At 43.6% G+C, this 21,088-nt stretch overlaps 1 long non-coding RNA gene across 2 annotated transcripts in view; it reads right to left on the bottom strand.

Annotated features, from left to right (window-relative positions):
- Nucleotides 1–12,901, bottom strand: part of LOC136290264 (uncharacterized) — a 141,553-nt gene extending 128,652 nt beyond the window's left edge. For both annotated transcript variants that reach the window (XR_010721065.1, XR_010721066.1), the window contains exon 1: nt 12,824–12,901. This is a non-coding gene — a long non-coding RNA (uncharacterized lncRNA). The remainder of the gene's footprint in view (nt 1–12,823) is intronic.
- Nucleotides 12,902–21,088: the final 8,187 nt, after the last annotated feature.

Genomic DNA, 21,088 nt, shown 5'->3' with positions numbered 1-21,088 from the left:
TCAAAACTCCACAAGTATCCCTTTTACATTTATAAAAAAAATAAAAAATAAAAATAAACCAGGAGGTCAGTGGCACCACATTGAAGCAGGAACACTACAGACTCACTGCAGGCTGTGCTGTACCTGAGCCCAAACAACCTGGCACCTCTTACCTTTCAGAACCCGGGACCCACCACTTGGGACATACCAGCTCATGTTTAACAGCACTGTCAGGGCCATTCTTCTTTCTACTCCCCTAAGAGAACCCAAGATGCTGATAAAGTTTATGGCAGACCTCTAAACATCTGCTTTGGGGTCAGGACCCACCACTTAGGCTGCACACCATGATCAGATCAAACAGCACAGGACAGTGCCCTGGGGTGCCCAGAGCAGCACAACAACTGCTCACTGAGTGCTTGCACATTCCCAAGACACAAATACACATCAATTTTTCTCCTGCTCACCATTTACCCTCCTCTTAGGCAGCAAAGACCCATTTGACAAACTTGTCATCTTCACACTTGCTCACAACATTCATTTGTTAAGCACACACTCTGTTCCTCTAAGGATATAAGAACTTGCTGCCAGCCTGGAATTTCAGTAAACACCATTTGCTTATAACTAATCCCTCCTGCAGCACTAAAACTGCTGACTGCTGCTTCAGGGGAGCTGACATTTACTTCGGAGCCTAATTCACACTACAGTGAGGTCAACAAGGTCCCTGTTGAAGTGGGATCAGGCCCCTCATTCCCTACTGCAAGTGTACTGTCATTTGCACAGCAACTTGTGTCACTACCACGGGGACACCAGTGTCATTATCTAGACTCAAGAATTAAGCCTGCCTGAGCTTCATAAAAGTCCAAATCAAGATGTTACAAACCCAACAGCCCTGGCAGAGTCACTATGGCAAATCTCTGATGCTGTCACAGAGAGGATGAGAAGGGTGGCACACAAAAATAGCTGTTCATTCTCCCCTGCTGAGGGGTTTAAGCAGGCTGGCAGCTACAGGAAGCACTGAGGGGTCTCTCCTCTTGGTGTTCCACAGGCAGGAGGTGGGATATTCACATGACAGCACCCCTCACCCCACTGCAAGAAGACCACAGTGCCCCAACAGCCTTCACATTTGCTTTAGGTCCCCAGGCTCCAATTCATGCTTATAACAGAGCATTAAAAGTCTGGGCCTTCTCCAGATCCTGGAAAAGGAGAAACTTTCTCCTCTTGAAGAGGAATTGGAGGCTACAGGGGGTGGAGAAGGACGACAGACAAACATATCCATCACAGTTGATCACTGCTTTTGGAAAACAATACAGCATCACAAAAGTATCTGTAGATGTTTTAATAAGGCTTCTTTTACACTGAAAAAAAAATAGTTCTTTTTTTAAAAAATACGGAGTAATGTTCTAAATGTTCTGAACTTACCAGGGAAACTGTTGACTTTGGGATTTAATAGCCAATATAATATTAAGTACACATTTGCAGCTCATCAGGAGAAGCATACCCGCTGATCAGAAACATGATGTGAAAGAAGAGTTGCTGATGAACTGTGGTCTTTTACCTCCTCAAATTTCTCCACTGACGCACAGCATCAGAGCCCCTGCAAAGAGAGCTGAGACTGCTTCCCCCGAATCAAATAGCAAGGGAGATGTTATTTGAGAAATTTAACCAACTTGGGAGCATATGCCTTGCAGACTATCCCCAGTGTGGAATTCATTTTACCCATGCCAGAGCTTTGCACCCTGGGATCCCCTTCATGGCTAAGGCAGGGAATTAAGCTACAATCCCATCAGTTACACATTACTAAAAAAAGAGAAACACTGATATTCCTCTTGGAGAAAAAAGTTAGCCAAACAGTAACTATTCAAGTATAAATAATTTAACAGATGATTTTATATAAGCGAGTCAAATATGGTTTTCATCATACACAAAAGGGAAAAAAAAACTGCTGAAACGACCCCAGTTCTACAGGTCTGTTGGCAAAAAAACACGCTTGCAAACAATTTTACTCCACATGACGGTGAATTTGGACATTAGAGGCAGAGTTCACAATATTGGTTGTAGCAGTTCTCAGTCCCTGACAGATTGGACAAAGGTCTGTAAATTTGGACGATACACAGTCAAAAAACCCCACCCAAACACCACTGGATGAATGCCTTGGGAAGCACACAAATCATAACCTGACATAGCAAATAACAGTTTCAGTCCTATTAGCAAAAGAGAGCTCTGATCTATTCTCAACTATCTATTCTCTAATAAACAATCCTTCAAATAATCACAAGGATTCTATGATCTGTGAAAAGCTCGTATATCATCATGCATTTATGACTTGTAGGTTCCTAAAATATGGCAACTGCATGGGGGGTGGGCGCACCATAGGCTGCTTATATGATCCAATGTCTGTTTCTACATCTATTCAATAAAAAAAAAATTTAGTCTGAATTTCTCAGGTTCTTACTTTTATTCCTTAAGGAAATGAAACTTAAGCAGCTTATTAATACAGCCACACATGTGGATGGACACACACACACACACACACACAGAGCCCCTCTCACCTCCAGTAGCTTTAGGACTTACTGGCTAATTTGAAACAGGTTTTATTGAGCAGCAGAAATTAACCTCAGTGCCCAGGCACAGAGGAGAAAGGCAAAATAATGCCTGTCTGAGGGAAGAACTATCATAATTAGAGAATCAGCTCAGGGGTACAGGACAAAAACCAAAACCAAGTCCTACTGCTGTCCCCATATGTAAATTATGACTGAGGATAAACTTAAGACATGATGAGTTCCTTGTAGGCAGAGTTATTTAAGGCACTCATTCAAGGCTTTTTTTTTTTCTTCATTTGTAAATCCTTCTACTTCTTCCAGTGTAAGTGCAAATCTGTTTAGGGCACTTAAGCCTGATGACAATTATCTTTTATGGCCTCTCAGAAAGAGTTCGTGGATCCTCCTAGATTGATGTACTTACTACAAGTTGTAAAATAACTCATCTCATGCAGATTTCTTGCATCTTCAGTTTGGGCTAGAAGTTTCAGGAACACCCAAGTAGATGTGCAGAATTTCCTAACTCTGGTTGAACTAGAAATAGGACTGAGAAACCTCTTTAATGGTATTTTAGCATTTCTAATCGTAGCTGAAAAACATAAAACTGACAGCAGGAAGCAACCCTTGATCACATTCAGCAAGATTTTTCAAAGAGACATTAAAAATACCTGTGAAAAATTGTGTTTAAAAGCCCTTTCCTGTATCTTGACCAGACATCCCTAGTGCTCAGCTGTGGGACAGGTTAAAGCAAAGACTTAGATCGTTGCAATTCATTCACCTCCTAGCTATCCCCAAAAAGTCTTATAAGACTGGGCTAAAAAGAGTTCATATTGTGGTCCAATTCTAGTAGTAGACCTCTTCATACACAGGCAGCCCTAATGAGAGTTTCTCCTTTAAAAGCCCTATTTTGATCCCTTATATTTTTGCTAAGCTAAAACCAGAAGAATATAAAGATTTTTTTGGGCAGCATTTTAAAAAGCAGAACTAATAATTTGTCAGTAACTCTCACTTTGATTTCCTTACTGAGGTTCTTTTGAGGAGAAATAGTATTTCAAATGAAGATGTGTCTATTCACATTCAGAGGCATCACTTACTTCATAGCAGAATGGATTCTTTACTAATCAACTGCTCACACAGGGACCTGAAGAGAAATCCCTGAGAACATGACAAGAATAAGTCAAGGGACACATGGCCTGGAAAGATGGAATACCCTCCTGGGCCTTCTCAGACTCCTCCAATTTGTGTGTTTTGGAAGATGCATTTTCAGCCATCCTATAAAAAAGATCAACCTATTACTCCCATCATTCTTGTGTTTCATTTCTCATACACACACACTTCACTGGTATATTATTTTCACTGGTTTCTGACCAACACATTTTTGGTGCCATTTTTCAAAAAAGCTGTTGAATAGCAAGAAAATTATAACTATGCTTTCTCTTGGACAAGGAAACCACAAACTATGCTTTATGGCAGCATGCTGACCAGTAAGTGCTTTTTCATAAACAGAAAACATCCCTCAATCCTGAGATGCATTAACAGAGCTCAGGCTCTCTGAGGACACCTGTGGCCTTAATGGCCTTGCCAGCCTCACCTGGGGGCCCAGAACATGACCCCCTGTCCATGGGACAGGACTCTAGCCCTTGCCTGGGCCATGTGCTGGCACGCCTGTGTGCAGCCCCATCCTAGGTCCCCAAAAAGCCCCAGGCCTGTACTGCAGATAATGTTATTTCTGACCAGCTGACCATTCCAGGCCAGATAAGGTAATTTCTGATGCTGTACACTAGATAATTCTTTTGCCATCACTCAAGGTAGCTCCATCTCCAGTCTGGTCTCCTGCTGTTTATACAGGACTCCTCCTCTAGACCTGGTCCACCATCTCACCTTTTTGAGGTCTGTCCATGGATCCTGCCATTGTCACAGAATCATTTAGGTTGGAAAAGACCTCCAGGATCAATGAGTCCAGACTTTGAACGATTTCCACCTGGTCAATTAGACCATGGCACTGAGTGTCACATCCTGTCTGAGCACCTCTAGGGATGGTGACTGCACCACCTCCCTGAGAAGCCAGTTCCAATGCCAGTTCCACAGCTTTTTCAGTGAAGTAATTCCTCCTGATGTCCAACCTCAATCTCCCCTAGTGCAGTTTGGGGCCATGTCCTCTTGTCCTGTCACTGGCTGCCTGGGAGAAGAGGACAATCTGTTGCCACCAGGTACTGCAACCCTGGGCTCTGGGAACAGAGTGTCTCGCACAGCCCCTGTTAGGCTGCTCCATTACATCAGGTAAAGTCAAAAACCAGAAGAATTTGCATTCTGGCCTGAACGACAAGGTCATGTAGAACATCCAAAACATCTTTCCCCCTGACCTACTTGTGTGCTATGTATGGACACATCCCGCCTGGCCACAGCCAGTGCTGTAGCAAGGAAAATGCTGCTCCTTCCAAACAGGCAAGAGAAGAGGTCAGAGAATTGCTTCAAAACACTTCACTGCTGTTTTCAAGGGCCTGCAGTCAGGAGCCAGGAAATACTGCACAGAGAGAGGCAGGTAGGGCACAGGCTATGAAAGTTCAGAGCAGAATTTCACTCCCTGAGTGCTGTCACCACTTATGGATAAATGAGCTGGGCAACACAAGACACACACCAGCACACGTGGAATAAAGGTTTTTAGAGTGGAGGAAGAAAGAGGGGCTGATGTTTCAGAATATCTGCAGATAGTCAATTATTCATATGCCCTAATGGAGAGGGAAAAAGAGCAATATTTCCAGTTCAGCATCAGCACATACTGAAAGCACTGTGAAAAACCACCAGAGGTGTGAAACAGCTGTCAGTCCATGTGAAAGGCCAAGATTAAACACCTCTTTCACCCAGCAATCTTAGTCTAAGGATAGCAATCATGAATCAGCTACTCACAACCCACATAGGGCTTGTTCCAGGAAATCGCCCTTAGAAAGGACCAGGATGGTTTGGAAATGCACACAGACAAAACCACACCAACAATCTGCCCACAAATGGATATTAATAATCTACAGACTGTACATGCACAGGCAGATTGCTCCAAGCCTCCCTGGGTGTGGGGCTAGGAGCACATCCTCCCATTCTGCCCTCTCCAAAGGGGCAGACCACGCTAACAGAGGAAACAGAGAGGAAGGAAACCTCCTCATACCTCCTCACAAAGGGCAAGTCCAAGAAAAGCAGGGGTCTATTTACAGTCCTCCAAAGTCCCTCCCCGCCAGATGGTCCCTTAGAGCGCCTTGGTGGGGCACAGCTTAAGGCTGTGTTAAGACTCCCCAGAGCTGGGATAAGCCCACAGCAGGAAGGAACCAGGGGATTGTGCCAAGTGCCACCAGTACAAGACCACACTCTGTGAGGTGCAGATGACCTCATTTTCCATGGAAGATGACATTAGAACACCATGTGTTTTCAGGTGTGAGGTAAGGAAGGAGGTTGTTTCCTAGGGGAGGGGGGAAAAACCCCAACTAAAAAACACACAAAAACCCTAAACAAACAAACAAAAAAAACAATCCTGGGAAGTGCCCCTAGAAGGTTGTAAAAGATACAAGCCAAGCTAACAACCCTTTGTTCTTCTGAAAATACCTTCCTCCGCCCGTAGCAACAGAACCAAGACCCCACATTACCATCCTAAGTTAAACGCGGGCCCTATTGGCTCTCGGGAGGCCAGGATCTAAACTTCTTTGTTTCCATAAAGCAAAAAAATACACGCTTGCAGAAATCACTCTCTTCTGATTCATTTCCTCTGGAATTGTATTGTTAAGTTGCTTAAACAAAATACTCAGTTTTCTCCTCTTCCTCCCCCTTTCCTCTCCTTCGGGGCCACGTTTTCCCCCAGCTGAGAGAAAGTCTAACTTTCTAAATAAGCTGTTACTGTAGCTAATAGCCTAGAGGGGGGAAAGCCCCCTTGTGAACCCTGAAAACGCTGTGTATTAACTCTCGTAAAGCAGACAAATGAAAGCAGGAACACATGTTATACATTAGAGGCTGAGATTTTGATGGTAGGCTGCTACAGCCCAACCTTCAATTAATTCTGCCCCTGCTCCATTGGCTTCTCAGGTTTTCTTCAGCCATCAAATCTGGGTTTGCATCACTCAGGTCCTGAAGGTTCCCTTCCAGGTGGAAGGAAAGAGCTTCTAACCACACAATCCCCATTCCCGTGCTGGCATTTTTTAATATTTCAAGAGTTAAATGGAAACAGTCTTGGGGACTGACTGGTAAAGATGGCCATATAGCATTTATTACTACAACAAAAAGAAAACCCACTCAGGTTTTGGTGCCACACATCTGCCAAAAGGAACCTATTATCTGATTGCTAGGCCTGGTTTTAAAAGAGGAACCTGTAACATATCTGTGTTCTTTGTTAGACTCAATTACAAATTGCTGTGGGCAAAAGTGTAGAAAGCAGGAGGAAAAAAATCTAGCAGCAAATTTACTATACTTTTCAAGTCAACAAAAGAAAAAATGTTTCAGTTGCAACCTACTGCTTCCCAAGGAGTAAATATAGATACAGGAAAATTATGTAAAACTGTTCAGACCACACCCTTCAACTAATCATCTACTAGTCAGCAGTAGGCTTTCACTCCAGTCCTTAAAAATGCTTTTATTCCTCATAGCCCTGTCCTGTGCAACATCTCTTACTTTCTAGCTGAAAGGATGGCTTGTCACCACACACAGACACACACACCAGTCTTAATATTCCATTACTTTTTAAAGAATTCTCTCACATGCCACCCATCATCTCTGTACAGAAGTGCAAGCTACAGTCTTTTCACAATAGATTGTGGAAATGTGAGGAGAAAAAAAACAAAACAAAAAAAAACCCCCACCAAAATAGATGTAGGATTGAATTATAAAAACAAAAAAAAGTGGAAAAAAAAAGATTGAGAGTTAGTAGATAATCTTTCATTCATGTAAAAACATCTTTGTTCATGCAACAATACCAGATATTAACACTCCAAGAATTATCTTTTAATAACAAGCACTGGTTATTTGTTCTACATAGAAAAAAAAACTATGCAATATTTATTGTTGCTGAAGAGTGGAAAACCTACTCCACTGAAAAGAAACTGTGCTCATTATTATGACACACAAGTACATATGATATGAATTATACGGAGTAGCTGGCTGAGGTGAATCATTGCTCTTTCCTACTGCCTCAAAGCTTTAGCTGAGGCTAAACTGCAGGTAACAGTTTATGCTTCAGATGGAAACACTCTTCTGGAGTGAGAGCAAGCACCAGCAGGGATTCTGAGACAGCCCAAATGCTCTGTGTAGTGTCAGAAGCTAATCCCACCTCTGCAAGGAAGGGATAGGGGGAAAACAGCACTGGAGAGGGCATGCACAAACTTTCTGGCTGATGAGATTCCCAGAGCTCTTCAACATGTGCTGGGCAGTTACATCATGCACATGGCTCTGGTTCCAGCAGCCTGCTTAATACATCAAGAGCTGCTGTGGGGGAAAGGAGGCAGAAGAGTGAGCAAACTGCTCATCAGAGTGACCTCAGTTCATGCTGCAGCCAAGTCTGCAAGGTTTGGATCCAGAACACCTCCCAGCATCCAGATCTAGAGTCCCAGGTGCTGCCATTACATAATGAGGGGCAAACAGAGGCAACAAATACTTTTTTTTTTTTTTTTAAATCAAACTTCAGCTCTGACCGTGGCCCTCATGCACGAAACACAATATGCTTTTATCTGTATCCATCTCTGCTTGGTACAAGAACAGTTCAGCCAGCAGCACAGGACTTCAGGAAGATTGGCAAAGATCTTCCTCTTCGTGCCAAGGGCAACACTTCTTGCCTGTGGCATTTTCCACCCACACATTAATTCACCTCGCTTCATGTTTGAAAATAAGGAGGAAAAAGCCCCATCATCATTCAGTAACAGCAGCAACATCAATTCACCAGGGGAAACAACAAAGGCAGGGGAACACAGGGAGGAAATGTTTATACACGCATAGGAACAGCCAAGAAAACCAACTGATGAAAAGACAGAAAATAAGCAAGTCCCACCCTGCTCTGCTCACCCCCCACCTCCAGCTGCAAACCAGCCTGGACTTTGTGTCAACCCGCTGCGGGTGCCAAAACTTTGTCCTGGCAGCCATCCAGGGGTCTTTGCTCCTCAGGACAGAGGGACAGCAGGGATGGTTACAGCAGCCGTGCCCTGCTCTTTGCTTTGCCAGCGCTCCACTGGGCTTGCTGCTAATGGCCACAGTCCCAGTGCACCGGGCTGCTCTTCCTCTCAAGTAATTTTGTTTCTGCCACTGAGAACCTTCCATTTCTCATTGCTCCTCTCAAAAGGCTTTATCCTCCTCCACAGAGAGGAAGCACCTTGGACTTGGAGCACCTCCTACCAGGTAACCACACCCTTGTTGAGACCCATTCCAAGGTGGCAGGCAGTCCCCAGCCTGACTCCTCTGAATGCTTCCACTGGGAAAGGATAAAACACCTGAACAGGTCATAAGTCATAATCAGATTTTGTCATCTCAGAACCATACTTCTGCCTCCATGTAGAATGACAGAGTCCAGGGACAAAACACTGCTTCTGCTTTTGAGTTGTATGGTGGAAATGCCAAAAGGGGTGGAGAGAGAGAGGGGAAAGGGTCACAGAGAAGTGGAACACCTTATGGAAGCAGACCTATGCTAGTGATGAAAGAAACCCTCTGGCCCTGCCAGAGCCAGCTCCTATCCAAGTCCACAATAGAAGGGAAGGGGGAAAAGAAACAACCACAAAACACCCCATTGAACCCCCTCCCCCCCAGTTTTCTGTGTTCCATTTTCACACACAGTGTATTGCAAAAGATCAATCCCATTTCATCTAGCAGCTTGCAACATTAGCGTTAACAAACAGCTCTTTCCTTCAGATGTGCTGCTTCTTCACTCTACACCCAGCCTGTAGTCTTGTTCTCATTGTTTCTACCCCTGAAGGTACCTGCAGTCAAACCAGTTACTGAGGAGCACTGGGTTTTACCACAGAGGATGTGGAAGAGCAGAATGAAGGCGTCCTGTGTCCAGAAGAGCTGAACTAGTGACTTCTCAGGACTGTTTATAGTGACAAGGCAAGACAGAGAAACACTGAGATTCATCTTGTATCCTCTGTCTGAAGGAAGACTCCAGTAGTCTTCTGTCTGCTTCTTTGTTCTATGTACTTTTAATATCCCTGTGTTTGTGCAAGGTATTAAACCCAGCAAATGCTAATCACTGCCTTTGCTGCTCCCATTCAGATCATTAAGTTAAAGTCAACACTCCTAATTTTGGCACTAGCACAGCTTCTGTGCCTCTGAGGTGAGGTTGGAGCCTTCTCACTCTGCACCAGCTCCTTTGCAATGTGCAACAGAAACAGAATTCCTATCTGCCCATTACTTGAAAACAACAGGTTTCCTAATCAACAAGTTCAGCTCTCATCTCACCTTGTGCAATTTTAAGTGTTCTCAAACACAAAACAAACCACACACCAAAAAAAAAAAAAAACAAAACAACAACCAACAACAAAAAAACAACAAACTAAAAAGCCGCTAAGCAGATACTGACAGGACTCCTGCACTATTCCCATAGAGAGTCTCCTAAAGTGAATGACTACAAAAATGAAAATAAATAAAAGGAAATAGTGCATAGGCTGTGCCAGAGTAAGCTTAAAAGGCAAATGAACTTATTTTAAAATTAAAAGCCATCCCGATGTAAGAGGATCCTAAGAAATATTTACATTTTCTTCCCAGCAGCCTCTTGCCTGTCTGCGCAAGGAACCAATATTACAACTATTACCAGAGCATTCAAATACCTTATTATTTTAATTTGCAACCATCCAAGTCAAGGAGCAACTCACTTTTAGGCAGAAAACAGATATCCTAAATACAGGGCATAAGAATCTACATTGTCCTCTGGCTAAGTCAGTCCCTGCCACACATCCAGGCACAAGGGGGAAGCAAAGCCACCATTGTTCCCAAGATGTCGATGGTGTTTTAAAAACCATTTACAAAACGCTCGTGAGAGGACTTGGGTCAACACAGCTTTCCACGACCTTCATTTCTTGCAGAAGTCATCAATATTCACCTACTAATGAGAACTCCTGGCCTCACAATTGGCTTTTCCCTTCCCAGCTGTGCTCTAAAGCTGTTTTTTCTTGCCCAAGGATAAAGCGATGGAGGGAAATACTCAGGTCTCTAGAGGGCAAAGTCAGAAACCTAAACATAGAACCACTCCTTCTCCTTTTGTTGGGCTTTCATTGTCAGTGTCAAGAGTGTTTTATGGATCAGCAAGGTGACCACCAAAACCCACACACGGCTTTTTGTCTTGTGACTTTAACGCCATCCTCTCAAGTGTCTCTCTAATACAAATGCTAATTTATGCTTTGCTTGTTCTTTTAGAATTCATGCACAGGAATTATTTCTCTTGCCAAATTGTTATTTTAGTGGTTTCATCAGAAAAACAAAAGCAGACTAAATGGAAAAGTTAACCCTGAGGTTTCAGGGGGAAGTGTGGAAAACCTGAATCTGGTAATACTCATTCCTACTAAGATAGTTCCAAGTACACAGCTTTTGTCATAGTATTTGCAGCTTGAATTAGTGACATTCCAAGGACCTCTCTTTCCTTTCCCCTTGACCTCAGGATTTCATTCTTGTGTGTATTTTCTTAAAACCCAAACACCAATACTACATTATCGCAACTCTCTTCATCCTCTCCCGTTGTCTTCCCACCTTCAGCTCCTGTGCCTCAGCTGTAGTAAATTAACAGATCACAACCAAAAGCCACAGTAGGGAAGAAGTTTCTCTCATTTACCAGACTGATAAAGGCAGTTCCAGGCCTAACAAGAGCTTAAACACCCCTCACAGTCCCGTGGGGTGGGAAGTCATCAGTCCAGGTGGATGCCTTCCCACCATGCTCACCAGGAACAAGAATTAACATTAAAACACTTTTCAATAACGTAAGTGCTGACAGACCCTTTAATGAAGCAGCTCTAGCACTCAGTTTAAATAACAATCTAGCCCTGAAAGCTTACAGCATAAGGCCATTAGCAAGCTCAACAAATCTCAGGTAACTTCTTCACAGAATTTTAAAACTCTTAGCAAACACTAATTAATTAAGCATCACATCACCTTCCAAGCTAAATGACTGAATTCACCACAATATTACATTGGATTTTCCTGCCTGCACTTGAGGTTTTTCAAACAATTTGCTTTCCCATTTTCCTCAGAGAGAACCCTCGCTCTTCCCTTAGCAACCGCTGCAGTCAAATATACTACAAATACAGGGGTCTGGATACATTTTGAATCAATGAGTGAAAGGGGGATTTTCACCTTTTACCAGCTCCAAGTCCAGCATTTTTTTACCCCCATCAGCAGGTGGGCTCCAGGGAAGTGATACTGTGTGCTGGCCATAAAGGTCAATCTGTATTGGATGTGGCTTGAACAGATGACATGCTCCCAAAAAAAGCAGGTTTCTTATCACCCCTCTCACTGTGGCATTAGCTGTTAACACAGAGAGGCTGAGAGCACACAGAGAAGATTCCTTTCAAGTGCAACTGAACAGAATGATCAACTCCATTTGCTAATGGACATTCAGCCTGCTGGATGAGGCTAAGAGTAGCCCAAAAATAAATAAACTGTGGATTTCAGGTCCTAAGCAACAGCTATTTAGTACTGCAAGCCAGTTCCTATTGGGCCACTCGATTTATCAAAGGAAATAGAGCCACAAACAACCCACTCCTGAGAAGAAGCGCTAAGGCTCCTTAAGTATACATTTTAGCAATGAAGGAACATCAAAGCATCAGAACGGAGGCTTTAGTTTCTTCCTTTCAGACAGTAATGCACAGAGTAGAAGAGCTGGTTTAAATTCACACAGAGGCAGAACTGCATACCTAGGGCAGCCACTAGAGCCCTGGCTGCCTTAAGTCTTTTCAGAACTGCAGAAAAACAGTTAGAGAAGTGCCCTCAGATGAAAGGGCCTAGATCTAGGGAGCAACACTTCCCCCAGCCCTGACAATTTTCCTCCTTCCTGCAGTAAGAGTACATGCACCTCAAGCAAAACTAGATTCTGCATAAACATTATGTCATCTTAAACTACGGCTATTCAAAAGACACCCATTTAAAGCTTATTTATATGTTCTTCCTGTAAAGGACCTGTGACAAGTCACCCACGAACAAAATTCAGATGTGTCAGCACATGCCCTCTAACACAAGACAACAGCACCGACTCACTACACAACTACACCTCTGCTAATAAGTGCACAAAGTGAGAGCAAATTTCATTCAGACAAAATCATTCCACATCTTATATCACCAGTATTGTTGAAATGCAACATACTCACAGAGAAAACATGTAGCTTCACATCACAACCAGCCTCCAGGAGCAGACAAAGGCCCCTGATTCTCTCCTGACCTCAAAGGCAACACTGCCTGGCCATGTACAAGGGAGGAAAATTTAACCTCTACCAGTTGCCTCAGCAGGTGTGTCTGCTTAGCAATCAGGCACAGCAGCTGAACTTGGGCCAGTCAGCACCAGAGATGGCTCAGCAAGACCTGGTAATGCAGAGATGCGGCTGACAAAAATTATGAAGTGAAATGGTGCACTGTGGGGAGTGTCTTGTACCTCAGCATTTAAGAGAGTGGTCATTTAAACACTCCAGCACCACTGCAGCAGTTCAGTTCCATTAGTCTGTGCTCATCTGCTTTTGTAGCAAAGTCAGCTCGGTGGCAACAACGGCTTGGTCAGGAGGCAGTGAAGATGCCTGTTTAAAGGGCAAGGTTATTTTTTGGACCTGTAAGCAATCATCTCTTCGAATTTCCATCTGGTGCTGGAGTTGCAGTACTTGGTCCAGCAATTTCTTGGCCTTGATGTTTGGGGAGGGGGATTAGGAGAAATAAACTAATGTTGGTTTTGCATGTGATTTGGGGTTTGTGGGTTTTTTGGTTGGTTTGGGTTTTGGGGTTGTTTGTTTGTTTGGGGGTTTTGTTTGTTTGTTTGGGGTTTTTAGTGGGGGTTTTTGGTGGGTTTTTTTTGGTTTTTTTGGGTTTTTTTTGTTTTTTTTTAAGGAATTAACTCTAAAGAAAAATGTAAAAGCACCAATCACTAGCATTGAGAATTGGGAGTGGAGCGGGCATTGAAACTTTGTGTGACCAGTGTTGCTTTATCTCTCAGATACCCCAGTCTGGATCTGTCATGATGGCAAGGGGCAGGGCAAGCAGCTCTCTGTCACCTTCCTGCATCCCCCTTTCTCCCAGTGCCTTTTGCACCCCGCGTCGGTGAAAGCAGGATGTCACTCAACAAGGCTTTCCACCCCACCCCTCGGTGAGCCTTAAGCAGCTCTTAGCCTGCAGCTTAGTTTCGGTGATTTATAAAATAGATGTGCCGCAAAAGCCGCAGTCTTTGCTGTTCTGTTAAAACGCACCAATTTGTGCAAAGAGACAAAGAGTAAACGAAAACAAAGTGAGAGCAAACAGACTTAGATCCTCCCTTCTTTGTTTCTTAACAAATCTGCTGGAAGCACTCACTTGGCTTAGAGGAAAATCGTTATTTGCATTAGGACTCTCTTAAGTCACTGCTCCTTTGCCCTGTAAAGATCATGAACCATTGTTTTCCCGCTCTCTGAAACCAGTGCTGGGGGGCAGAGTCCCTACAGTGACTCTGGAGGAGCCTTTTGACTTCCTGGTTCCACTTCTGGCAAGCAAACTATTTGCTGCAGGGTGGGAGCCTGAGTCTAAATTTCTGAAGGAATGTAGTTACACCGAGCCTCAATTCAGAAAGGACTGAGTCCTCTCTTAACCAAACTCAAGCTCTTTTGAGGCGCAGTAGAGAGACAGTCACAGTATAAACAAGTTGCACATTGTCACTGAAGATTAAAATCTGCTGCTTGTTTAATTTTAATTTTAAAGAATGGAAAGTTTAGGAATTAAAAAAAAATGCTATGTAAAATATTAGCCTGAGGATCACAGATTTTGGCCTGAGATCTTTCCCAATTTCAGTGGCATGGTTGAATACACACTACAAAAAGACAGCTGTGTCACATAACACAGCCCATTGCTATATAGAATATCTAACTAAAGGAATGATTCAGATACTGAAGGTGCTACAGAGGAAAGTAAAGTTCACTTGGTATCCTTGGTAAGGATAAAAATCCTTATTATGCTTCTTTTCCTGAAGGGGAAAAGAAAGTGTTTTCAAATAAGGAGACATTTTTCTCAGAAGTCATCTGGTTTCTTCAAACACTTTTGGAAAAAAACCCTCTGCTTTGTAATAGATAATCATAATTTATCTTCCACTGAGCTCTGCTGTAGGAGAGTTTGTTTCTAGCCTTGTTCTTGTACAACATAGAATTCAGAATTCTTCATTTCTGTTATTCTTAGCACTGTCTGTGTACCACACTAAATTCTTCATTTTCCTGGTACCCCTACCCTTAAGTACTTTTGGTAGGAGGTACAACCACTTGTCCACTTGGTGTCTAGCCACAAAGCTTCAATATATTTGAAACTCCTTCAAGGTTTCTAGGTGAAATGAAACATTGCCATTGTGGAAACAATTCTTTCCAAATGCTGCAGAGTGCCATCACCCAGTGAAATTGCTGTTATTGCACACAAGCACCAGGGAATATTCACACCTGATGTCTACAGAAAGCTCAGGATGTGTAGAAATGCCCAGGGTTATGCTTATACTGGATACTTCAACATCCTGCTCCATGTTCTTCAAGTCCCAGGAGATTCAGCAAACCTGGAGGCAACTCTAGATGACTTGTTGGCCAGGAAAGGCTCATGAGTTTCAAGAGGCTTTTGCTTATCTACTTTTATTTATTTTTTTTTAATAAGTATGCAAGGAACAAAAAGCCAAGGTGCAAGAATTTCATATCTACCTAGAAAAGTAGGTATAAGGCAACTCCTAGACAAAATTGCTGGTGCCCCAGCCCAGGTCATGGCTGGAGTCTCAAATGAGTGACATTTTTGTACCACATCGGTGCTGTGGATTCTACAGGAGCTGAGCTGAATCTTTCATGTGCCACTCAAACCAAATGCCCCCTGACTCTGGAGCAAAACTTGCCTGGTCAGCGTCTGAAGGATGCAGCCCTGGGGTACATGGTTCACTGCTACTGCCAATTAACTGAGAAAAACATCCCCATCACTGACTGGGTTCCCATTGCATCCTTATTAACCTTTCCAGGCTTTGCCTGTGCCCAGAAGGCTTAACTGAGCTTGGAGAGGCAGTGTGCTAGGCAGGGTCTCAGCAGAGAGAGCATATGTCTGCAGGAGGCAAAAGGCAATACCTCAAGGGGCAGGGCAGAAAAAAAGCCATGCAAGTGTCTTATGTTCTGCCCTGGGCCCTATCCATCAAAATGTGTTATCTTCCCCTGAACTCAAAGAATAAGGTGGCCAGATTTATATCCCTCTGTTTCATAAGGAAACTGCTCAGGTCATCAAAGGCCAGCTAGCTGCAATCACTGAAAATACTTTTTAGTCAAACCTACAATATATGCAAAAGGTAAAAATTCTTGTTGGCATCCAAGCCTAGAAAAGACAAAAAAATTACAAATAGAAAGGGAAATAGGGTGTAGAAAATTGCTGCCTTTCTAAACCCTAATTTTTAAGATTTTGCTTCCAGCCCTGGAGAACTGCCAGGTTGCTTTACAATGCATATTTTGGTTTTTGGGGCGGGGGGGGGGGGTGGGGGTGGGGTTGGTGTTTTGCTTTCCTATTACCAGGTGCTAAACTGGCTGGGGCTCATGCTTGCCTCTCACACAACAATCTTGGATCTCTGAAGAAATAATACCTGCTCTCAGATGTTATACAAATAACCATGTCGTGTTTGCCAATTATACTCTACTTGTCTGGTGTTAACAAACCATGCAATTTCTAGTTTCCTGCAATAAATTCAAGTATAATTATCTTGTAATCTTGCAGGTATAAATGTAATTAAACCAGGGGATCATAGAAATAATTACCAGGTAGATACCAAAGACACTGTGCTGATCCCAAATCCTTCTGTATGACGCTAATCATGTCGCATGGTATTTGTATTTCTTTGATACTTTCCTTAATATCTCTGAGAACAGCCATGTGAAACTGATTATCTTGTACATTATTAACTGGGGCCTCCAATTTAAATTGACTCTCCAGCTTGCAAAGCAATCACAAATCTTACATGGGACAGAGATGTGACAATTTCATTCCTAGATAACAATGCAAATGTGAGACCAAGCTATGAATAACAATTGGAGTCAATCACATCGAAGTAGTTTCATGTTAAATGGCATTGCTTGGTGATTTTTTTGAGATAACAGAGATTCCTATGCCCTGCATCAGCTTCCTGTCAGGAAACATCATCTGCCAAACTTCCTGCTTGCCACAGTGGGGAAGAAGAAGACAATGTAACTTTTCCTTTACCGCGATCATTGCATGGCAATGGACATCTGTGGGGATCTGCTTCCAGCTGGGCAGGAAAAACAGTGAACTAACAGCAACAAGGGATGAGAAGAGACAAATACAATGAGGAGAACAAGTTCAAAACACGTGAGACCTCTGAAAACAATTACCTGGACGCCCCCCCATTTTCTAGCACAGTATGAAACTGAGACCAGCATGACCTTGTGGATGTGCCTGTACTTTCTCAAGACACAGAACAGCTCAAGAAATAATTTGCTTTTTAAAGCCCATAGAAGTATTTGTGTTTTACAGGGAAAAAAACGAGGAGTTCTCAAACAAATCCTAAGGCACAGCAGTGACACATTCATAACAGGCAAAGCCAAAAGGTCAGAGTAGTTAGGTGACATGCACCTCTTGTAGAGGAAGGACAGAAGGTGAAGGCCCAGTGCATCTAAAAGCTTTTGCTCATGCATATGCAACATAAAGGCAGCAGTTTTGCCTAATTGTTAACAGAAGTTCTGCTGGCTTTTCATCTCCCTGGGGCTCATTCCCACTTCATCTGCTAATATAGCAAGTTATATTGAATTGGTTGTCGTCAAAGTTTGCTGATCAGGAACCCAGTCTTTCAAGCTGGCAGCAAGCCTGGAGTACGGATTTGTCACAATAATGAGCAAGGCTGGGATATTCTGAATAAACATGTGCTCCCTTGGTGCAGGGCAAATTTATCAGCTGAATATGAAAAGTGTGGTTATGGGTATTAAATGCCAGAACACTAAAAGCTTGGAGACTCCTGAGAACCCTACTGTGAGCCAGCTCCCCTCTTCTGTATGCCTAAGCAACACAGGAGAGATAAAAACACTGCCTGGCATTTGTATTTCCAAAGCATTTACATTTAATTTAATAATATTTGGAATGCGTTTGGCGAATAAGCCGTGGCGAATTCCAACAAACTCTCTTGTACCTAAGCAAACCTGAGCTCCCAAAGGGGCTGGAATTAAAGGCTGGAGCAAAGCAGAGGCTTACATGGGAGCAATGGCACAACCCTGCTGCCCACTGCTTCTTTGCACTGCCAGGCTGCTGCCTGCACTTCCCACTGGGAAAGAGGGCTCCAGGGACAGGGGGCAGCTGTAACTGCCCTCTGGAAAGAGGCAGACAAGGCTCATTTATTATCTTATTCATGGCATCATGATGTCCTTATTTTGCTGTCTGTGCTCTTTTCCTGGCAAAACCCAGCAGCATGGAGGCTCCCCTTCTATCCTTCAGCCTCCACAGGTTTCCTGCCAGCTGCCCTGAGAGAGGTTGTGATGTCTTCATCGTTCCTCCACCCTGCACAGCCACAAAATCCAGCTTTATCCAGTGATGGGCTAGGATTTCTCTCATGTTTATCCTCTACAAGAAATCCCCCTCACTCGCTGTGACTGCAGCCAGGCCATGGCCGCATTTATCACTTCAGGGTGTGCCCTCTCAGGGCCCTGCCATGGTTTGGGGAGCACCTGCCCTCAACATTGCTCTGCTTAGCTGAAAGACTTCTCTGTAGGGGGCAGAAAGAAATGACAGTCCATAGGAAACAGTGAGCTGTCCTGTAAAAGGCAGCAGAGAACAAAGCTGCTTTGGTACAGGTTTTCTCCAGGGTTTTGTCGTGGCCGCTGATGGCTTTTCTCCGCTGGCCACCAGGGACTGCTTTTTGTCAGGACCCACAAACACCTCACTTTCTAAATGGTTTGAGTGCTGGATGAAGGACTCATCTGCCTGGGGAAAGTGAGGATGTGCGGCCACTCGTCAATCCCAGAGGATAACATAGCAAAGTTAGGCTACCAGGAGAACACCTGCTGCCTCCACAGTGCCTCGGCCCTGGCCGTACCATGGCATGTCTGTGAGACTGGTGGGATGTAAGGTCCAGTCCTCTTTCTCTCCTGACATCTAAACTATCCAAGCTGCAAAGTTTTATATTCCACGGCATCGCTTTTCTGAAGCCTTCCGGCTCTATGCCTCCTAATGCAGAGCTGCAGACTGGGCTGTGACCCCAACAAAGGATGAGTCTGCTTAGCTCAGCACAGAGGCTTCTGTGGTGTCCCCAAAGCAGCCCTCTCTTGTTCTTCCTTCCCAAGTGGGGAAAAGCTAAGTGTCCCTTGTGCTTCAAAAGCTCGCTTATTAAGGTCTCTGAACAAGCACAGTACAAAGCTTGCAACATGAACTTTCACAGGTGTGGTGCAATCATTGCTAGCAGTAAGCAGCCAGGCCTAAAGCACATTGTGTTCCCCACAACCACCAAGCCAACTACTCTCTGCTGCAAGGTGAAGCCTTGTTTTGCTTTGAACAAAATCCTACCTCACTTCTAATATGCAACTCTCCAGAGGAGAGAAGGCAGAGCTTCCTCTGATGTAGAACAGCTGCTCCCGCTCATTGATTCATGTGGGACACCCAGAAACCTGCACAATGCTGCTTTGTTACAGATGCTGTAACACAGCCTGTTAAAAGCAGTCACAACACAACATTAGCACCTCAAAGCCTAGAGAACCAGGGCAGTGGAGAGAGCAGACTGGTAAAACACAGATTGAGAGAGAAACCCTTCTCTGAACAAATGACAAACTAAACTTGCAAGGCAGAACACTACATGGATTTATCTTGATGTCTAACTGGAGGCCAGCTGAGATAGAGTGAAGAAAGGTTTTCCCCAGGAACACATGTAATGGGTTTTGTGGCACACACTGGGTCTTCAGCTAATGCTCAGTCATCTCCTGTGAATTAGATGCAAGATGCAAGCCTACTCGCACCTGAAAAATAAGAATATACAACAAAACCTATGTCTTCAAGCACGGCCAGCAAGTGCTGCCACCCTGACATCCCTGACTTCAGTGCTGCAGCAAAACTCACAAGGAACTGATGCCACTGCCTCATGTATTTGCAGAGAAGGTGAAATTCACCCTTAAGCAGAAGGGTCTGGGTATCACACCTCACTTAAGCCTTCAAAACACACTCCAGCTGAAACATAGAAGCCAAGAATGAATTGTACCCCAAGACAGCAATGCATCAATACCAAAATCTTGATCTACCAGCTTCGTTCCTCCAAAGGAACCCCAAAACCCCACGAGGTCAAGAAGCAGCTTTCATTCTTGGCGAGGTGTAGCTGTGAGGATTAGAACATGATGACAAATCTAAATCCTGATGAAAAACTGCCAGAGGCCCATAAGGCTGCCAAAGTACAGCAGGCAGGCTTTCACATAATTGCAAGTCTTCCTTTCTCAAATGCCCAACCTGATTGACCAATTAAAGTGTTTAATTCTCTGAGAAAGAGTCTATCATTAACTGTAATTTGTTCTAGTCTCACCAGTCCTTTCATGGCTGCCTCTGGTGAAAGAACCATTATGTATGATCTCAATCTCCATATTATAATATGGAATTTTTGATAGTTTGCTATAAATAGGATTTGATTCATAAGGAGAATAATGAATTCATTGCTAGTCCTTTACCAACTACTTAATGACTGTCAAGATACATTAAACATCCTTAGCCCTACACTAGGGCCTGAGTTTATTCTTGGCTAACACATCTGACTGTATTATGCACTCAGTGAATTAATGCCAGGTGAAAAATAGTCTCAGTGAAAACACATTTAGAGTGCTTTATTTCATCATAAATATTGACACTGATCATTATAAATGCCTTCCAGACAAGGCAAACAAACAGATATCTATTGCCATTGAAAAGAAAGAGAAAAAAAACCCCAAACAAACAAGCAAAACCACAAAAAATGAAACCAACCCAGTCCAGCATATCATGTGATCACCACGCTCTCCTGGTTATTCTTACCTGAAAGACCCTGACACCATGCTAGGCTCTGTACAAGTTACAGGCACTTCTTAGGCTGTACTACTTGCTAGGTGATTACAACATAGTATAAACCCACTGATATCTTTAATTTTCTCAATCCTCACTTCCATGCCATGTCCGTGCATCAGTATCATTCCCGCAGTGTACTGACAACTACATTTAACTTCGAAATAACAGCAGGCATTGCTCAAGGCTCACAACCCCCTGCTCTTACCCAGCCTCTCCTCAGAACCTCACCTCTGAGAGCACACCAAACTCCATATTTCCTGTGCTATTCAGGTCTTCCCAGGGCTCACAACTTCTCAGGGAAAGGTGTCCAAAAAAAGCCTAGGATCTCGTCATTGCAAGAGGGAGAGCCCAAATGTACAGGAAAATTATTTTTAGAGGCTCTGTGT

Source organism: Chamaea fasciata, unplaced genomic scaffold (genome assembly GCF_029207755.1).
Source record: "Chamaea fasciata isolate MVZ Bird 193981 ecotype frontalis unplaced genomic scaffold, bChaFas1.0.hap1 SCAF_5, whole genome shotgun sequence".
NCBI classification, from domain to species: Eukaryota; Metazoa; Chordata; class Aves; order Passeriformes; family Sylviidae; genus Chamaea; species Chamaea fasciata.
Note: the sequence above shows the minus strand (reverse complement) of the source record. Positions and strands in the feature narration are given on the sequence as shown.